Here is a 15,682-nt window from a genome sequence, read left to right as displayed (position 1 = left end):
ACAACATTTTTAAAGGGTTGGGCGGCAAGGAATTCGTAAACTCTAAGTGAAAGTTAATTATATTATGGTTCTTGAAATGTTTCTGCAATAGAATGCATTAAAGTTGGCACAAATTAAACACAATGGAAATGACAATAAGAAAATAACTACAAGTGATGAAAATATAAACAAAATCAAAACAGGTAAAATTTTATATTACGAACACATACAACAATCGCTACGTTAGACATATCCTTCATCAGAACACGGAAGGAAGAGAAAACACTCTTAACTGGTATTTTTGGGTGCCAAGGATTAGAATTTTCCAACGACTTCAGTTTTTCTTTAGAATTTTAATCTTACAACTTTTTGTCATTGTCCTTCTATTGAAAGGGCTAATTCTGGATGGAACTGTTAAGACATAGTTGTACTTTGCCCACGTTTGTTCCTAATATCGGGAGTACACCACAAGTAGAATTGGAGGTTTTAAACAGTTGAAGTAGATTGTAATGGATTAGCAGTTCATACTCCATCCTTAATTATATTGTTTTTCATTGTATAAAAAGAACCTCTTAATTTGTTAATACAAGAAATTCTGCGGATTCTGGAAATCCAGAAAACACACAAAATGCTGAAAGAACACAGCAAGTCAGGCAGCATCTATGGAAACAAATTGTTGGTGTTTTGGGCTAAGACTCTTCATCAGGACTGGGAAGGGAGGGGAAAGATGCTAGAATAAGAAGGTCGGGGGTAAGGAGTACATACTAGAAGGTGATGGGTGAAGTCAGGTGTGTGGGGGAGTGGGGATGAAGTAAGAAGCTGGGAGGTGATGTGGAAAAGGTCAAGGTTTTGAGAAGAATGAATCTGGTAGGAGTGGAAAGGAGGGGGGTGAACCAGGGGGAGGTGATATGCAGGGGAAGAGAAGACATTAGAGGCTAGAGTGGAGAATTGAAAAGGGAAGGTGCAGGAGGAAAAAAATACTGGAAGTTGGGAAAATTGATGCCATCAGGTTGGGGGCTACCTAGACAGAATATAAGATGCTGCTCCTTGGACCTGAGAGTAACCTCATCATGGCAGAAGAGGAGACCAGGGAGATGTGGAAGAGGGCGGTATCAGTAGTGGAGAAAGGGAAGCCCTAATCTTCCCTTTCTCCACCACTGAGAAAAAAGGAATGGCGTATGTACTGAAAGGGAAGAAGTATAGTCAAGAGATAGAGTTAAGATTCCTATTCCCATTCTGTCATGACCTTCTCTTCTGCCACAATGAGGCCACTCTTAGGTTGGAGGAGGAACACCTCATTTCAATCTATGTAACCTCCAACATAATGGCATGAACATTGATTTCTCCAACTTCCAGTAATTTCCCCCCTCTATCTTACCTCTTCTCCTCAGGTACCTATCACCTCCCCCGGTGCCCCTCCTCCTTCCCCTTCTCACGTGGTCCACTTTCCTCTCCTATCAGATTCCTTCTTCTCCAGCCCTTTACCTTTTCCACTTATCAACTCAGCCAGCTCCATCATGAGCACTAGCCTTCCCCAGCATCCCGACACCTTCAAAAGGTGATGCCTAAAAAAGGCAGCATTCATCATTAAGGACCCCTATTACCCATGGCATATCCTCTTCTCATTGTTATCATCAAGGAGGAGGTACGTGACCCTGAAGACACACACTCAATGTATCTCAGGAAAAGCTTTTTCCCCACTGCCATCAGATTTCTGATTATATTTCTGATTAACTGTTAACGACAGTTTTAGCAAGGGTTCTTGATACCAAGCTCAACCAAAACCTGCTGAATGTCCAAAGTAATTGCTGTCAGCTCATCTCAAGAATTCTGCTCTCTTTTCCATATTTAGCTAAAGCCATGATGAGGTTAAAACTGAGTTGGCGGGAGGGGGAGCACTGTTGCACTGTTCATGAGAACTTTCATCACTTCGTTGAAGGTTGAGAGTAGACTAATTAGGACATTATTAGCCATATTGAATTTGTTCAGCTTTTTGTGAACAGGAATTATCTTGTTATTGGGTTGTCAGATAGGAGCCCATGCTTAATTTCTTGACATAAGACGAATAGAATTGCATTGGGCTGAAGACTAGCTTCTGCAGTGGTGGGCTTTTGCAAAGAAACCCAGATGCCAGGCCTCTTCATTATTAAGGTGGAAGTATTTTTGAAGTTACCATATCTCATTGGTGTTTAAGTGTTCACTGCCATTCAGGGCTAGATGTGGCAGGACTTCAATGGTATGGTTCTGATCTGCCGGCTGTGGGATTGCTTGGCTATCTGTTGCATAAGTGTTTTACTGTTTAACCTTTAATCTTGTGTTGCATTTCCAACAACATGACATATATTTTTAGGTACACCTCGTACTGCTTTCATCTTGATTGTTTCAGTATGTGCTAGACCTTGAGGTTATAAATTGGTGTACATTTCTATTGCTTCAGCACCTTGCTCAGTTTTAAGCTGCCAGATCTGTTCTGAGTCTACCTCATTGAGGAAAACATGTATTGCTACATTATCAGATAGCCTCACAACTCCAAGGACTTAGGTTCAATCCTGACCTTAGGTGCTGTCTGTCTGGAATCTACACATTCTCCTGTGTTTCGTCCAGATGCTTTGATTTCCTCCCACATCCCAAATATGTGTTGTTTGGTGAATTAGCTAGCGCTAAGTTACTCTTTAGTATAGGGAAGTGGCATGAGAGTCCACAGCTGAATTAAGTGAAAATGGGAAAATAAGTACCAGATTGCTCTAAGAGCCAGCATAGCTGCATGGCTTCCTTTTGTGGTGTGAGGAAATATATAAAATATACCATATATGAAACGATGAAGGAAATTCTCAGTGCAAAGACAGAACTTTTCCTCAACAAGAACTTTGTAACTGTAAGGGTAATTTCTTCCAACATTGTCAGTTGCAGATGTACTTGCCACCGGCAGATTAGTGAGGATGAGGTCATGTGGGTTTCAGAATCAGAATCAGGTTTAATATCACTGGCAAATATCGTGAAATTTGTTTCGCAGCAGCAGTACATTGCAATGCATAACAATAAAACTATAAATTACAATAAGTATATAAAAATAAATTAGGTAGTGTAAAAAGAGTGGAAAAAATACTGAAGTTGTGCTCGTGTGTTCATTGTCCATTCAGAAATCTGATGGCGGTGGGGAAAAAGCTGTTCCTTATACATTGAGTGTGTGTGTTCAGGCTCGTGTGCCTTCTCCTCGATGCTAGCAACGAGAAGAGGACATGCCCTGGGTAATAGGGGTCCTTAATGATGAATGCTACCTTTTTGAGGCATCACCTTTTGAAGGTGTCGGGATGCTAGGGGAGGCTAGTGCTCATGATGGAGCTGGCTGAGTTTACAACTTTGTGCAGCTTTTTCCGTTCCTGTACAGTGGCTCCTCCATACCTGATTATGATGGACTAGTTAGAATGCTCTCCATGGTACATCTGTAGAAATCTGTGAGTGTCTTTGATGACACACCAATTCTCCTCAAACTCCTAATGAAATATAGCCACTGTCATGCCTTCTTTGTACCCACTAATTGCAGAATGGGGGATTTTAACAAAATGGTACATGGAGCTTAGAAAAATATAGGGCTATAGGTAACCCTAGGTAATTTCTAAAGTAAGTACATGTTCAGCACAGCATTGTGGCTGAAGGGCCTGTATTGTGCTGTAGGTTTTCTATGTTTCCAACCACAGTATAGAACAAAATTGCCTTAGTGTGAAGGGCTTAGATGGGGTGAAAGTTGGAAAGTTCTTCTAGAAATGTTTTAGAACCACTATGAACATATGCCTGTTAATAGTAGGGTAATACAGGACCTAATCTGTATTGATTAAGGAGAAAGACATGGTAGATGGAGAGTTCAGATAAAAGGGCACTGTATTCTACAGCATGGTGTTATATGTCTTGAAGTGCATAAAAGTGGATAAATCTCTAGGATCTGATGAGATATAACCAAAAAAAGGAGGCAAGGGAGGAGATTACCTAGGATCTCACAGTGATTTTTGTATCTTGTATCAGGCAACTGATGACTGCAGGATAGCAAATGTGATTCCTTTATTGAGGAAGAACAGCAGAGGTCCATGAGCCAGTCCTCATCGGGGATCAGCGGTGGAGAGGGTCAGCAACTTAATGTTCCTCTGTGTTATTATTTCAGAGGACCTATCCTGAGCCCAGCATATAAATACAATTATAAAGAAAGCACAATAGTGCCTCTACTTCATTAGGAGTTTGTGAAGAGTCAGCATGACATTGAAAACTTCGATGAACTTCTAAAGATGTGTAGTGAAGAGTATATTGACTGATTGCATTATCGTCTGGTATGGAAACAACAATGCCCTTGAATGGAAAATTCTACAAAAAGTAGTGGGTACAGCTTAGTCCATCACATATAAAGCCCTCCCCACCATTTAGCACATCTACATGAAGGATTGTTGCAGGAAAGAAGCATCCATTATCAGGGACCCCACCAAGGAGAAGGAGAAGATGGCGACATGACGCAGCTTGCAGCGGCCACTCCGGTGAATGATATCTGTTATCTGTCAAGTAGGGTGCCGTGCACAATCCTGATTTGATGGAGACAGACGTGAGAGCACGGAGGAACATCTGGTGAAACTTCTGAAATGCCTGTTTCGCTGCTGCTGCTACTATGTGATCCAGAATCTCAAGGAGGGGAAGCCTCCGAGTCCTCGGCTTTGCTTGTTGCTCGGCATAGATGGTGCTCGGTGCTCGGTGTCAGAGGGTTGGTCGGAGGCTCAAAGTTTTCGGACGGACTCAGAGTCAGCTGCGGTCGGGTGCTTCCAATGCATCGGCAAGTTTGCGGCGCTTGGGGGTTCATGGCAGGGAGGGTTTCTCCCTTCTACAGTCTGCGTGAGATGATGGGGCTATCGGGACTTTGAGACATTTTTTTACCATGCCCCTGGTCTGCTATTTATCAAATTACAGTATTGCTTTGCACTGTTGTAACTATATGTTATAATTATGTGGTTTTGTCAGTTTTAGTCTTGGTTTGTCCTGTGTTTCTGAGATATCTTTCTGGAGGAATATTGTATCATTTTTTAATGCATGCATTTCTAAATGCCAATAAATGAGAACTGAGTGTCATCATAATCTAATCTAATCCAATCTAATCTAATCTAATCCAGGACATGCTCTCTTCTCACTGCTGCCATCAGGAAAAAGGTATAAGAGCTTCAGGACTCACACCACCAGGTTCAGGGACAGTCATTACCCCTCAACCATCAGGCTCTTGAGCCGAAGGGGATAACTTCACTCAGCTTCACTTGCCCATCACTGAAATGTTCCCACAACCTATGTACTCACCTTCAAGGACTCTTAATCTCATGTTCTCAAAATTTATTGCTTGGCTATTAAATTATTATTACTATTATTCTCTCTTTCATTCTTTTTGTATTTGCATATTTTGTTGACTTTTTGCACACTGGCTGAATGCCCAGGTTGGTGCAGTCTTTCATTGATTCTATTATGGATTTATTGAGTATTTCCACAGGAGAATGAATTGCAGGGTTATATCTGGTGACATATATGTATGTACTTTGATAATACATTTACTTTGAACTTTAACTCCCCAAGTTCATGTTGCAGAAACCCATTCCTCTATTTACGTGTGTACTGATTTGGACTACAATCTCTAGCTGATCAACCTCTCTTATCAGAATGCACCACAGCTGCTCTGAGAAATCCCTAACTGTTGTGTATTTAATATTACAGTAATATTTGAATAATAGTTTAAATATATTGTTTGACCAAGCATTCTTTGTTGTTTCCATAATTCATTACATGTTATATGTAAAAGTACGTGAATGGCATATGTTATTATGCCACCATGTCATATGTGCATGCCTCACTAAAGTAAAAACAAAGTAGACATGTTATTCGCAGCTCAAGCAACACACATCAAAGTTGCTGGTGAACACAGCAGGCCAGGCAGCATCTCTAGGAAGAGGTACAGTCGAAGTTTCGGGCCGAGACCCTTCCTCAGGACTAGCTGAAAGAAGAGCTAGTAAGAGATTTGAAAATGGGAGGGGGAGGGGGAGATCCAAAATGATAGGAGAAGACAGGAGGGGGAGGGATGGAGCCAAGAGCTGGACAGTTGATTGGCAAAAAGGATATGAGAGGATCATGGGACAGGAGACCTAGGGAGAAAGAAAAGGGGGAGGGGGGAAAACCCAGAGGATGGGCAAGGACCAGCAACTTTGATGTGTGTTGCTTGAGTTTCCAGCATCTGCAGATTTCCTCGTGTTTGCATTTTTATTCACAGCTCATGTGTTTTTCTTTTGAATAGTTTTTGGAGTTTCAAAACATAACAGTGGAGGCGAGTCAGTTTTAAAATGAACCTGAGACAACTACCTACCTGTTTAAGTGCAGCAAGATGTTCAAGTTTTTATAAAAAAGTGTAGCACATTTTTTTCGTTGTAAGGGAGAGAGATGTTTGAGTTTAAAAAGGGCAGAAAATGGACAAAATTCATGGTTACATAAACAGTGAGAACTGGGCAATAATAATAATAATACATTTTTAAAAAGCAGAAATGGATGTCTGCATTAGAAATATAGATAAGTTTGATTGCACAACAGATAACTGGGTTGTGGTTACTGAACAACTTGAGCAATATTTTAATGCAAATGAAGTCACTGATGAGAAATAAATGTGAGTTTTGCTGTGTAATTTGTAGAAGAGCATACAGTTTGCCTGCTCTGACCAATCCAGCTGAAATGAGCTTTACTGATATCACAAACAGAATGCAGGACCATTTCATTCCAAAATCATTGTTGATTACAGAATGCTTTAATTTTATAAGTAGAATCAACAGAAAGGGAAGTCCATTTCAGCTTACATGGGTGAATTGAAGAAATTGTCTGAGTACTGCCTGTTTGGTGATGGGCTTAATAAAGCACTGAGGGATTGTTTAGTTTGTGGAATCTTACAAGAAAGCATCCAAAAATGGCTTATAACTGAAGCATAATTCACATTTCAAAGAGCAGTTGAAATTGCCGTTTCTATGGAAACAGCAGCCACAGATGCAGCAAGGTGCAGTCAGAAATTAAGGTGAGTGTGAACAAAATTGCAAAATCTAAAGAGAAACCTGCCTAGCCAAACACATTGTGTTACTGTTGTGGCAAGGGCTCATACACCAGACCAGGTTTAAAGGTGGAACTTGCAGAAAATGCAACCAAGTAGGACATGCACAAAGAGCGTGTTGGGCAGACAAAAATAAATGGACTGTCCAGGGATGAGAAAAAGATAAAAAGTCACTTTGCTGTTTCAAAAAGAACACTAATCTGTATGCTGTTGATGATAAAAATGATGGTGATGATGAGAATGACATAGGAATGTGTAACCTTGAGAATTAAAATGTGAAAACTGACAAAAGGCAACCAATGTGGCTTACATCAGAAGTGAACGACAAATTAATTGTAATGGAATTAGGCACTGGCTTGGCTGTTTCATTCATTCCACAAAATGAGTGAATGGCATTTCAAAGATTCTGAACTGAAGTTTCAGATATCCAACTAATAACTTGTACTGGAGAAAAAATAGTTCCTGTGGGAATGACATTTGTAACAATGAAATACAACATCCAACAAGCCACATTGGGCTTGTACGTGTTAAAAACAGAGGGACCAGCATTGTGTGAGCGTGGTTGGCTGAGACAACTACACTGGTTTAAGATGACACTGTTGATTCACAGCAACAACTTGCTGGCAGCAAACACAACTATTAACTATTACTCACAATTTTTCTTGAAAAAAAATCACTGCAATTAATAGCCTGTAATTTCCCTTTTGGAGTTATGCTTTCGACCCACCTGTGCAGCCTGGCATTTTTATGGTGTGAACTGAAGTCTCGAAGGTGCAGGATGGTTGTAGAATTGTATGCATGGTTGTGTAATGAATCAAAGTGGCAGGGCCTAGGTCCAAGAATGAGGAACAACCTGAGGTTTGGCCAATTTAAGCACCAAGCCCGATTGAAGGATTGAGGTTTACTGGTCTCTGCACTGAACTAAGGCTGTTGCCTGCAACTAACGCGCTTCTGGATCGGCTGTGACTGGCTTCAATGCTGGGGACTCACTTTTGTGAACTTCAGTTCTGAATGTTATTTGCTTACTTTTACTGTTTGCATGATTAATTTTTTTCTTCACGTTGAGGTTTTAAGGGTTTTGTTGAGTTTCTTTGTTGTGTGGCTGCCTGTGAGGAGACAAATCTCAAGGTTGTTATTGTATGCATGCTTTGATAATAAATGTACTATGAACTTTGAATTTTGATTGAAGATCCATCCACCACTTGCATGGCATATCCCCTGCAATAGAGTCTATTGAAAGTGAACTAAGAAAGGTACTGGATGATGCCACAGCAGTGTTCAAAGATAGCTTTGGAAAATGCAAACATATCAAGGGTAAAATAATATTAAATGAAAATGCCGCACCCAAGTTTTACAAAGCCCATCCAGTTCCTTATACTATCTGTAATAAAGTAGCCAGTGAGCTGGACTACACGAAAGCTGAAGGAATTCTGTCCAAGATTGAGTGTAGCCCATGGGCAACACCAGTGGTCCCAGGAGCTAAGAAGGAAGGGTCTGTCAGGATCTGAGGTGATCTTAAGGTCACCATCAACACAGTGCCCTCTGCCCAGGATAGAGGATATCTTGCAAACCTTTCTGGAGGGAAACACTTAAGCAAAGTAGTCTTCGCTGAGGCCTATCTACAGATGGAGATAAAAGAGTCCACAGTGTTCTCATCATGAAGATTCATAAAGGGCTTTATTGCCACAACAGGCTTATTTTTAAAGTAGCATCTGCACCTGCATTCTGGCAGAAAGATAACAACCAAATGCTGCAAGGCTGTCCAGGCACTCAGTGTTGTCTGGATGACATAACTGTAACCAGTTAGGATGACAAGGAAGATCTCCAAAATCTCAAGACAGTTAAAAAGATTAGAAATTTATGGGCTCAGAGCAAATGTGAATTATTTAAAACAAGCATCATGTACTGTGGTCACACCATCAACACACAAGGATTATGCAAGTGTACTGAGAAAATTCAAGCAGTGGTGGATGCACCAAGGCCAAAGGATGTGTCACATTTGTGGTCCTTCTTAGGATTTATCAATTACTATAAAAGGTTCCTGCCAAACCTGACTACTATGCTCCATCACTTGAATTTATTTCTGCAGATCGGGAAGAAATGGGAATGGACAAAGCAGCATGAGGTGGTTTTCCAAAAGGTAAAAGAAATGGTGACGTTAGACACTGTACTCACACATTATAGTCCACATTATCCAGTGAAGCTTGCCTGTGACGCCTCACCTTATGGTATAATGCAATCATGTCACATGTTATGAGTGATGGAAGTAAATGTCCCGAAGCCTTTGCATCACATTCCCTTAGCGCTGCAGAGAAAATTTATGCAGATTAACAGAGAGGCCTTGAGTCTGGTCTGGGGTGTAAAGTGTTTCAACCAGTACTTGCTTGAGAGAAAATTTACCCTCATTACTGATCATCAGCCATTAGTGTCCATTTTCAATCTGCAGAAAGGTGTTCCACTAACATCAGCAGTATGAATGCAGAGATGGGCTCTGTTTCTTGGAAGACGCAAGTACGAGATCAAATTCAAGCAGACAACTAATTGTGGAAATGCTGATGGATCATCCCATTTACCCTTGGAAATGAAATAACTGAAAAATTTACAAGACACTCCTCTTGATGTATTCCCCAAAATGCAAATCAAAATTCTCCCTATTACAGCAAAGATGATTCAAAGGGAAATCAGAAAAGACCCCACACTGTCTCTGGTCCAAAAGGCAACCCAAAATGGCTGAAATGTGCAACAAGAATCTCAGTTCCCCCATTTTTACCAGCGCCAGGATGAAATTGCCCTTGACAGGGATTCCTTATGTGGTGTTTGAGAGTTGTTGTACCATCTAAGATGAGAGCTAAAGTATTGGAGAAGTTATGTACCAGTCATCTAGGCATGGTCAAATTGAAAGTATTAGCTCAAAGCCTTGTCTGGTGGCCTGGAATAGATCAGCATATTAAGCAGCATGCCATGCACTGTTCAGGATGCCAACATGTCCAGAAGGGACCAAGAACAGCATCTTTCCATCCATGGGAATGGCCTGCATTGCCCTGGCAGAGGATTCATTTGGATTTTGCTGGACCATTCATGAGTACAAATTTCTTTGTAGCAGTGGATGCAGCTACAAACTGGCCAGAAGCATTCCTGATAACCTCCACTACAGCTTTGTATACAGTGGATGTGTTGAGAAGACACTTCTCAAGGACTGGTGTTCCAGGACACTTAGTCAGTGACAATAGACCATAGTTTGTTGTGGAACAGTTTCAGTCATTCCTAGAAATGAATGGAATAAGGTATATTACATCGTACTACCCAGCTACAAATGACTTGGTGGAAATGTTTGTCCAGAGTCTAAAGAACACGTTGCGAGCAATGTCAGCAGAACACACTGCACTGACACTGAATCAGAAGCTTGCCATTTTCCTTGCATATCACAATGCAGAACAGTACGCAACCAATAATTCAACAGCCATACTATTCCTGGGTCGTCCCTTGCGTTCATGCTTGGATCTCCTCAAATCCAATCTCAGAAGGAGTATGCAGGACAAACAGCTGAGACAAATTGAAAGCTCCTCAAATAAGTAGACTTGATGTTTCACTCTGGACAAGCAGTCCTGGCAAGGGACTACAGAGCTGATCAAAAGTTGGTATTTGGAAAGATTAAGGATAGAACTGGTTCACTCTTCAATACAGTGGAGATTACATCTGATGTTATCTGGAGATGACACATTGATAAATATATGTATAATATGATACCTAGAGAGCAGTTTGTCAGATATTTGACTTGAGATGCATTTCATACTGAGTACGATTTTATAGGTATGCAGGGAGGAGTGTTGTGTATTTGATATTTCAGTAGTATTTGAGTAATATTGAAAATATATTATTTGGATAAGCATTCTTTGTTGTTTACATAATTCATTACATTATGTGTAAATTTACATGAATGGTATCTCATTATGCCACCATGTCATATGTGAGCACCTCACTAAAGTAATAATGAAGTAGATACATTATTCTCAGCTCCAGTGTTTTTCTTTCAGTTTGTTTTTGGAGTTAAAAACATAACACTAACTTTAGCACCATACCATCATGAATCAAATTTGCAGCTACCGAAGCACCTTTCTGTTCCCATCTGCCACTAACTTTGCCCTTGAAAGGCCACGCACACACACACACACACACACACACACACACACACACACACACACACACACACACACACACACACACACACACACACACACACTCACACTCACACTCACACTCTTATACTTGTTTAAGAGGGGGATGACCACAGAGGACTTCTGCACAAAATGTCTACAGCTTCTCAAACTTCAAGGTTCAAAAGTTCAAAGTAAAATTATTACTGAAGTACATATATATATGTCACCATATACAACCCTGAGATTCATTTTCTTGTGAGCATTCAACCGTAGATACAAAAAAAACAATAGGATCAATGAAAGAATACACACAACAAGATGGGCAAACAACCAACATGCAGAATTCACAATCTGTGCAAATACAAAAAGAGAAAAACTGCAATAAATATCGAGGACATGAGATGAGTCCTTGAAAGTGAGTCCATGGGTTGTGGGAACAGTTTAGTTTTGGGATGAAGTTGAGTGAAGTTATCACTCAACCTTCAGAAGGACTTGGCTGATCTAACAGGTATAGCACCTCCTGGTGGTCACCTATTACCTTTCCACCTGCGGTTGAGATGTGACCAGCTTGTTGTGTTCTCAGCGTCGCAAATGCTCCACAGCGAGTCCAGCCACTGCTCCAGATGCACTATGTCAGGAGCTACAACTGGACATAATTGCCACACGCATGATTTCCAAGGATACATAAAGTATCTCTAATATCTCACAATTGTCTAGCAGGGATTTAAAGATTTACACATCGGGGACAGAATAACTAAATTAATGTGAAGTTTGAGTGTATCAGAATTTTTGTATTTTTAAGTTCTATGTAGTACCACCCTCATCCGTTTAAAGTTGTTAATTATGAGTTGATGGTTAACAAACGCCCTATAAATAATAAATTTCCAAGTTCCTGAGTAATTTCATGCAAATATAATTTATCAAATTTAATGACTGAAGATAAGGAAATTGGATTATTTGATATACCTATTATGCCAAAAAATGTAACCTGATTACAGAAATCTCAAGATGACAGTTAAATTCAAAATATTTGAGGAATATAAAACAACATGCTAAAGAATGTCCGTTGGAAATCCAGTAAACGACACCAAATGTAATACACAAAACAGATTCATACAAATGCCTTTGGATTCATTTTCTAAATTCATCAGAAAATAAAAGCAGGAGTATGTTAACCCACCACCTCCAATCTGCTGTGCTGTTCAATGAGATCATGGCTAATCCTTACCTCACTGCCATTTCCTGTACTAACCCCTTATCTCTTAATGTACAAAAACCTATTGATTTCTGACTTGAATGCACTCCCTGCTTCCGCCACACACTTGGATAGCTAATTCCAAAGATTTACTATTCACTGGCTCTGGTTGAAAGAAAAAATAATCTCATCTGAATGGCCAAGCCTTATTTTGAGATTGTAACACCAGGTTGGGGACACCCCAACAAAGAATAAACATCATCCATGCAACTATCGCTTAATATTTTTTAATGTTCTGATAAGATCATCTCTCATTCTTCTAAACTTGTGGAAGGAGGCCCAGTGTAATTAATCTCTTATGTGACAACCCTGTTACGTAATTAATCTTTGTCATAAAGATGAAGTTAATTATATTTTGTGGGGGGAAATATGAATGAATGATGCACAACATCAAGATTAATTAAAGATTTTATAACAACTGTACTGATAAGATCCAAATATGATATGGTGATACTCTATTAGCAGTTAGCCATGACATCATGAACTTCCTCCAAGGAAGATACTTGGATAAAAAAAGATCATATGATAAGGTTATGAAATATCAATGATATATGTTTGGTGGTTAGATAAAAAAAGTAATTGTCTCTAAACTCATGGTTCCGTGGTTAACTGCTAATAGAATGACACCATATTGTATATGGACATGATCAGTACAAAAGTTACAAAGTCATATTGTTAATTGTGATATTGTTAAATAGTTATTCATACCTTACTGCTCTGAATATAACAATCTTCCCTTTTGTGACGATTGATTAGTTAAGGTTAGCTCTGTCCAGTTCATCTGTTGTTCTTAGAGCAGTTCTTAATAATCACTCAAATCTATAAAAGATTTTGGTAACATAATTTGCTGATGTTTTATCATTGTATTATCAAATTGTAATTATTTGTCCTGTACTTAAAAAATATAAGAATACTCCAAGTGAAGGTCTATATAGCAACACATTGAAAATAATGGGATCATCATGTATTTTCAATAGCAAGATGCTGAACCCCAATTTAATATAAAATTGTGTAATATCTATTGATCTGTTGATTTATTTTCCTCAGATTAATGATGCAATTTACGAGGCTTTGTGGTTCAGACTTAGTTCTTTTTCAGGTTCGTAGGGATGGTATTGGGAATTTGCTGTGATGTGTTGATGCGATATGCAACAAAAACAACAACGTTCAACAATTATAATAATAAGAATATATAAAAATAAATTTAAAGGTTGAAATACAGATGTGGAACAAAATGTGCATAGATATATAAATACCAGCACATATTTACAATGTAAACAGCATTATAAAAAGTTGTTTAGAGTGTTTACAGTGCAGTTACAGTTGTAATAGATAGAGAGGGTTGGGGTGGCTAACAAAAATGGTTGCTCAAGTTAACTGCGTGGGGGAAGGAATTTTTAAGATTTGTGTGATGTTTTTGTCTATCGCGCTTTCCAGTGGGAGATTTTGCAAGAGGCAGTTTGCTGGATGGGTAATGTCCACAATGATTTTATCCACCTGCTTTTTTGCCTTGGGCACATACAAGTCATGTCGTGATGGTAGACTGAAGCTAATGACTTTTTCAGCTGACTTAATAGTTTGTTGTAGTTCTCATATATAATAAGAGAATGCTGCATCAACTCAGACAATAATGACTGATGTGAGGATGCCCTCCATGATGGCAGTGTGGATTTGTTCCAGTATTTGGGGAAGATGGAATTTTACCAACTGTCACAAAAAGTACTTCCTGTGTTGAGCCTTTTTGCTAATGAAGGAGATATAGTTCTCTGAGGCTTTATAAGGCAACGGAAACTTTAATCAGAAAAATTAAGTCAAACATCAACTCGTGCCCATGAGGTTCACGCATGCTGCTTCTGCTTTCCGGAATCCTCTCGGAGACTGCAGAGTGCTGGGACACCCAAGCGATCTCTAAAAAGCAATTCAGAGGCTCCAACAGTTCAAGAATCACATCCAAGATGAAAAACAAATGTAAAAGATAAAAGAAGTACATCGTTTTATGATCTATCCAGAAGATGCTGACCGAAGGAGCATTGTTTGCAAGCACCATCTTGACTTTCACTATGTTTAACTATTATATATGTGTGTGTATATATCTTTACTGTAGTTAACATATTTTCCCAATATTATCATGTATTGCAGCCACAAAGTTAACAAATTTCACAACATATGCCGCTGATATTAAACCTGACTCTGACTCTGATTCTGCCTTGACAACAAAGAATGTGGGACATTGATGATGATCTGGTTGAATGAGCATCAGAGGGGCTCTTTGAAGTGTGATCTGTGAGTCAGGTCTGCAGTTGAACTCGTTTAACCAGTTTGAGAGGAGGGAGTCATCGGGGCAGAGGGATGCCTTCTTTTTGTAGTTGGTAATGGACTGAAGGCCTGACCGAAAAACAGTCATTTGCAGAAAACTGGCCTTTTTGAACTCACCTTTATCTCCACACCTGAAGGCCGCCTTCTTCTCCAGATGCAGTTATCTAAGCTCTGCATTAAACCAGGGTTTATTATTGCTGAAGCTGCTGATTGTTTATGCTCTAAAAGCTTATACATACACACTTAAATGCTAAAAATTTGCAGGGACACCTTTACCTATTGTTTGCAGCATTCTTTCATGTTCAAAAGCATGACATGATGTTAATATCCAGGTTCACTTTTCAAAAAATTGATGTAGGGTGCTGTCAACTGATTCCTCTTCTTTCTTTGCTAGTATTATTTGCTCTTACTGCTTGTGCTCTGTGAATTACTTGATCAATCTCTGTCAAATTCATTGTTTGAACAAAGTGGGCAGTTTTACTGACAATTGGCAAAGTTAATTTGAATAATGATTCATGTGACATCTCAAGGGAAAAGAGAACAAGATGAATTAGAATGCAAGTTTTATGACAGCGTTTCCTTTCAGACACTGAAAATTACTTAACCTAATTTTCCAGTTTGATGAGTTCTGCAATTAATGTATAGTTCAGCAGAGAAAGGAGAGGAAAAGTTGTGCATAATCCATCTGTTGGGTCTAGGGTCTTCTGGTTTCATAGTCATAGTCATAGTCATACTTTATTGATCCTGGGGGAAATTGGTTTTCGTTACAGTTGCACCATAAATAATTAAATAGTAATAAAACCATAAATAGTTAAATAGTAATATGTAAATTATGCCAGGAAATAACTCCAGGAACAGCCTACTGGCTCAGGGTGT

The sequence above is a fragment of the Mobula birostris genome, chromosome 26 (assembly GCF_030028105.1).
Source record: "Mobula birostris isolate sMobBir1 chromosome 26, sMobBir1.hap1, whole genome shotgun sequence".
Lineage (NCBI taxonomy): Eukaryota > Metazoa > Chordata > Chondrichthyes > Myliobatiformes > Myliobatidae > Mobula > Mobula birostris.
This window is presented reverse-complemented; position numbering follows the sequence as displayed.